Source organism: Lemur catta, chromosome 21 (assembly GCF_020740605.2).
Source record: "Lemur catta isolate mLemCat1 chromosome 21, mLemCat1.pri, whole genome shotgun sequence".
Taxonomy (NCBI): Eukaryota; Metazoa; Chordata; class Mammalia; order Primates; family Lemuridae; genus Lemur; species Lemur catta.
The window spans coordinates 34,558,917-34,564,984 of record NC_059148.1 but is presented as its reverse complement, the minus strand read 5'-3'; the positions used below and the strand labels follow the sequence as shown (position 1 = coordinate 34,564,984).

The window sequence follows — 6,068 nt, the reverse complement described above, 5'->3', positions numbered from 1 at the left end:
CGTTCACGATAAAAGAGTTTGAGAATCCAGATGAGAAGACATCTCGAAACACTTTTTCAAAAGTCTAAGTCTTCAGAAAATATTCCCACGTTCCGACAAAGAAGTGAAAACATTCTTTGGAAAGTCACGAGCAAGACCAGGGTGTTGATATGACATCCTTCTCTTCCATACTGCAAGAGACGCTCTGAAAATTCACTAAAGCGAGGTAAAACAAACAAACAAACCAACAAACAACAACAACAAAACAAAAACAAAAACAAAAACCAAGAGTATGTTGGAAGGGAAAATCACCTCTCTCCTTTACGTCACCTCCTACGGTTCTCAGAATAGACTGTTGGCCCGTGTGCACGGGAGACCGGCAAGAAACCCTCAGCGAGTTCAGCAAGACAGCTCCATCTGAAGTCCGCATTCCATCGATAGTTTGAATCCTTCTTATTTCCTACCAAATACACAATAAGGAATGCGATTTTTCAAAAAGATTCACATTCGGAAGTCACACAAGGTCTACCTAGCGCCTGGGGGAAAGGGGCGCCGACGTAGATGGAAAACTTAGTAAAAACATAAATGCTGGCCCAAATCGATGGAGAGTTAGACCGTCTTCCTAGATAGATGGACACAGAATCTCCACCAGGATCATTTCCCCCACATGGATACCTAATCAAATGTAAACAGGGCTGTGACGAGAAATTGACAGTCCGTTTCACTCTCTTTTACTTTCCACTTGGGAAATGGATACGTTAAAGCATAAGCATTATTATTATTATATCAAATAGAATGAACTGGACCAAAACTCCACCGCTCACCGACTAAAAATGGGAGTTTATTCCTAAGTCGGAAGCCGCCGTGTCTCTTCTTCTGAAGGCACGGAACCAAGAAAACACTTGCTCCAGACGAATCCCATCTCCACGGTCATCGTGTTCCTTGCTTTCCCTTGGAAAGTTTTTGCTCTCTAGGAGATGTCTCTCTCATCGAGATTTTTTGTTAATTTCACAGTTCCTACGATATATGCCGAACCCTTCTGGATTCATTCCGGCTCACTTGTGTCCCAGGGGAGACCTTCGGTTTGGAGAATCATCCCTGCTTACACACGAAGCCGGGGTTCATCGGCACTTCTATCGAATGGCACTGCACGAAGAAATGGAAACCTCTCTGTCCCATCTTTGACTAGGTCCACGGAAACGGGGCTCCCATGAGGGTTACCGTAGGTGTTCCCTGCGCACGTGTGCCCTCTCTTCTCCAAGGCACCTGTTACTCAGAGGATATGCTTGTTCCTAAATTGTGCCCGTGTTTTTTATATCCATTTATGCTGCATTGTTGTCCAAACGGCTCTATAAATCCACCTGCTGTATCGGCCGTGTGTGAGTGTGTGTGTGTGTGTGTGTGTGTGTGTGTGTGTGTGTGTGAGAGAGTGTGTGTGTGTGTGTAGAAGACTTCTCATCCCAGCCAACACAGTGATCGGTTTCTTAAGTTTCCTCAATCCGGTGAGTTTGAAAGCGTATCTTGTTTCATGTTTATTTTGTATCTTCTCCATCAGTAATGAGGATACAGCGTCAAATGCATATTAAGCATACAAAACACAGATATTCTGTAATGTTAACAGTGTGCCGATCATATGCGCTACGGATACCTTGTCCTCTTTGCAATTTGTTTTTGACCCTGCTTATGGGAGCTTTGGAAACTTTTGGTTATGGAGAATTTGAAATAGGAACAAAAACAGAAAGAAGAGCACAGTACACACTCATCGCCCTGACTCAAAAATCATCAACTCTTGGCCAGAGCTCGTGTCTTTTATACCCGCTACACCTCCTACCTTCAGTTCATCATCCTCTTTCACAATAGCCCTTCCTCGACAAAAAGTCAATGTGTTTCTATCAAATGAACGAAGAGACATTCCTCTTTAGACGTCATCACGGCACCATTATTCCATCTAAAAATTTAACCGTATTAGATAGAACAGCAAGTACTCGATGTCGGCGTTTTCCCGAGATAAATAAACTCACTTCACTCTGTGCGAATCTACTAGTCCAAAGACGGTCCAGACATTGCGATCGGCTGACATGTGCTTTGAAACACTGTCCACACATCCCAAGTAGCTGCGGGCAGTCCCGGTTGTCACCATTATGCTTTGCCTCCTGCTACGGTCCACAGAGACCTGAGTTATTTTTGCATTGTTCTGGATTAAATCATGGATTTACACATATTTAATGGGTCTCAATATCTTGCCATTATTAAACTTACCGGTGATCCACGCTGTCCTGTGTTTGCCACGTGGGAGTCTACTCACTCTGGTTCCTGTGTGTTTTGACTGGACCCTCGTCGTATTGGGTATCATGGAATCCGGCTTCCTAGCGTAAGAAGCGTCCGTTTCCCGCCCAGATTTGAAGTCAGCTGTGTCTCCGACAAGTCTTAGGACCGTGTCATAACAACGATTTCTGGAGGCCACGATCTACATGCTAGTGAAGTTCGCCTCTACTGGGTTCGTACCGATTTCTCGGCATTTCCCATGGAAAAACTAAAAACAAAACAAAACAACATCTTATGAAAGGTAAATACACTGAGTTTGCACTGATAATCCAAATTCAAACGGAGAACTAAGAGTTTTTGACTCCACTTTACCGATGGGACCTCTTTCTCTCACACCCAAATTCCCAGCTCTCAAAGTCACTGACCTCATTTCTTCTCGGCATGATCCCACACAATAATCCTATCCATTCGCAATACACCCGTGGACTACTTATTACCCGCATGGAGAACGAAAAGCGAGTACGGAACTTCGTAGTTTTCTGGCTCCACGGTGAAAATCTAAGCTGCTTTCGGCCAAGGCCAGTCAGCTCGTGTCCAAGGAGCTCTGAGCCACGTCACACCCCCTTGGAATATTGCCCTGGGCCTTCATCTCAGCTCCTGCGGTTTGTAGGATCTGCCAAGTCACACAGTACCCCCCGTTTGTGTCCTCCGTGTTTTCAACACATGTCATATTGAGTCTCAGTGTCACGCTGAGGCTCAGTCCCCCGAGGCTCTCACCCCTCGCACACCTGCTGCAGGTCCGGGCCTCTGCAACTTCTGACAGACCGGCTCTCAACGCGGGACACATTCCAAAGTTGTCCAAGTAGATGACCACGCCACCCTACGAAAGGAAAAATTTGATCATGTCCACATATGCAGAAGAATAGAATCTAAAATCTTTGACATCCATTCACGGAAAAAGAATTGCAGAATCCAGAGGAAAGGACGTCTAGAAACACTTTTCAAAAGGCTAAGTCTTTAGAAAATATTCTCAAGGATGAAGAAGTGAAATCATTCTTTGGAAATCATGGGCGAGACCAGGGTGTTGATGTGAAATCCTTCTATTGGATGCTGCAAGGGACGCTCTAAAAATGTACTCAAACAACGTAAAAAAAAAAAATAAACCAATACTACATTGGGAAGGAAAATCACCTTTTTCATTTTCCTCACCTCCTATGGTTCTCAACATAGAATGTTTGCCCGCATGCATGGGAGACCTGTAGAAATCCTAAGTGAATTCAGCAAGGTAGCTCTATGTGAAATCAAAATTCCATCAATACGTCGACTGTTTCTTATTTCATAGCAAGTACACGATAATAAATGCAATTTTTAAAAAGGATTATTCACATTCAAAGGCACAGCAAATCTACGTAGCACCTAGGGGCCATAGGTGCCAACTTAGATGGAAAACTTAGTAAAACCATAAACGATGGCTCAAATCCATGGAGAGTCACATTATATTCCCAGACAGATGGACACAGAATACCCAAATTAATCGTTCCCCCCAAATTAATAAATTATCAAATATAAACAGGGGTATAACTAGAAATTTACAATCTCTTTCTTTCTCTTTTTCTTTTCATTTGGGAAATGGATATGTTAGACAATAACCATTAGTATTATTATATTAAGTAGAGTTAACTGTACCAAAACTCTACCACTCACCTTATGAACACTGGAGTTCATTCCTGTGCTGGAAGCCACTGTGTCTCTTTTTCTGAAGGCGTCGAACCAAAAACACTTCTCCCAAATATATGCCATCTCGACTGCCATCAATTTCCTTGCTTTTCCTTTAAAGGTTTTTGCTCTCTGTTAGAGGACTATCTCATTGAGATATTTTGTTAATTTCACAGTTTATATAATATATGTGGAACCCTTCTGGATTCATTCTGAGTAACTTGTGTTCCAGGGCAAGCCCTCTGTTTGGAGAATAATCATTGCTTACACACGAAGCTGGAGGTCACCAGCACTCCTCTGGCATGGCGTTGCATGAATAAATCGAAATCTCTTTGTCCAATCTTTGAATACATACAGGTAAATGGGGCTCCCGTGAGTATCACTCTAGGTGTTTCCTGGTCACGTGTGCCCTCTCTTCTCCAAGGGACCTGTTACTAGAGGATATGCTTGTTCCTAAATTGTGCCCGTGTTTTTTATATCCATTTATGCTGCATTGTTGTCCAAACGGCTCTATAAATCCACCTGCCGTATCGGCCGTGTGTGTGTGAGTGTGTGTGTGTGTGTGTGTGTGAGTGTGTGTGTGTGTGTAGATTACTTCTCATCCCAGCCAACACAGTGATCGGTTTCTTAAGTTTCCTCAATCCGGTGAGTTTGAAAGCATATCTTGCTTCATGTTTTATTTTGTATCTTCTCCATCAGTAATGAGGATACAGCGTCAAATGCATATTAAGCATACAAAATACAGATATTCTGTAATGTTAACAGTGTGCCAATCATATGCGCTACGGATACCTTGTCCTCTTTGCAATTTGTTTTTGACCCTGCTTATGGCAGCTTTGGAAACTTTTGGTTATGGAGAATTTGAAATAGGAACAAAAACAGAAAGAAGAGCACAGTACACACTCATCGCCCTGACTCAAAAATCAACTCTTGGCCAGAGCTCGTGTCTTTTATACCCGCTACACCTCCTACCTTCAGTTCATCATCCTCTTTCACAACAGCCCTTCCTCGACAAAAAGTCAATGTGTTTCTATCAAATGAACGAAGAGACATTCCTCTTTAGACGTCATCACGGCAACATTATTCCATCTAAAAGTTTAACCGTATTAGACAGAACAGCAAGTACTCGATCTCAGCGTTTTCCTGAGATAAATAAACTCACTTCATTCTGTGTGAATCTACTAGTCCAAAGACGGTCCAGACATTGCGATCGGTTGACATGTCTTTTGAAAGACTGTCCACACATCCCAAGTAGCTGCGGGCAGCCCCGGTTGTCTCCTACTCGTATTCAGTGACCTGAGTTATTTTTGCATTGTTCTGGATTTAATCAGGGATTTAAACATATTTAATGGGTCTCAATATCTTGCAATTATGATACTTACCGGTGATCCACGCTGTCCTGTGTTTGCCACGTGGGAGTCTACTCACTCTGTTTCCTGTGTCTTTTGTCTGGACCCTCGTCGTGTCGGGCATCATGGCATCCAGCTTCCTAGCGTAAGAAGCATCCATTTACCGCCCCAGACTTGAAGTCAGCTGTGTCTCCGAAAAGTCTTAGGACCGTGTCATAACAAGGGTTTCTTGAGACCACGATCTACATGCTAGTGAGGTTCACCTCTATTGGGTTTGTACTGATTTCTCGGCATTTCCCATGGAAAAACTAAAAACAAAACAAAACAAAGTCTTATTGAAGGGAAATACACTGAGTTTGCACTGATAATCCAAATTCAAACGGAGAACTAAGAGTTTTTCCTCCACTTTACCAGTGGGATCTCTTTCTCTCACACCCAAATTCCCAGTTCTCAAAGACACTGACCTCCTTTCTTCTCGGCATGATCCCACAGAATAATCCTATCCATTCCCAATACAATCGTGGACTATTTACTACCTGCCTGAAGAACGAAAGGCGACGATGGAACTTTCTACTTCTCTGGCTCCATGGTGAAAATCTAAGCTGCTTTCGGCCGAAGCCACTCAGCTCGAGTCCAAGGAGCTCTGAGTCACGTTACACTCCTTTGGAATATTGCCCTGGGAATTCATCTCAGATCCTGCAGTTTGTAGAGGCTCCCAAGTCACACACTCTCCTCCGTTTGTGTCCTCCGTGTTTTCAA

The 6,068-nt window shown here is 43.3% G+C and overlaps 1 long non-coding RNA gene across 1 annotated transcript; it reads right to left on the bottom strand.

Moving 5' to 3' along the window:
• Positions 1-1,420: 1,420 nt before the first annotated feature.
• Positions 1,421-3,135, bottom strand: LOC123626001. Its single transcript, XR_006730700.1, has 3 exons — positions 2,670-3,135; positions 2,239-2,512; positions 1,421-2,135 (listed from the first exon to the last, which is right to left on the bottom strand). It is a non-coding gene; the product is annotated as an uncharacterized LOC123626001 (long non-coding RNA).
• Between the last annotated feature and the right edge of the window lie 2,933 nt (positions 3,136-6,068).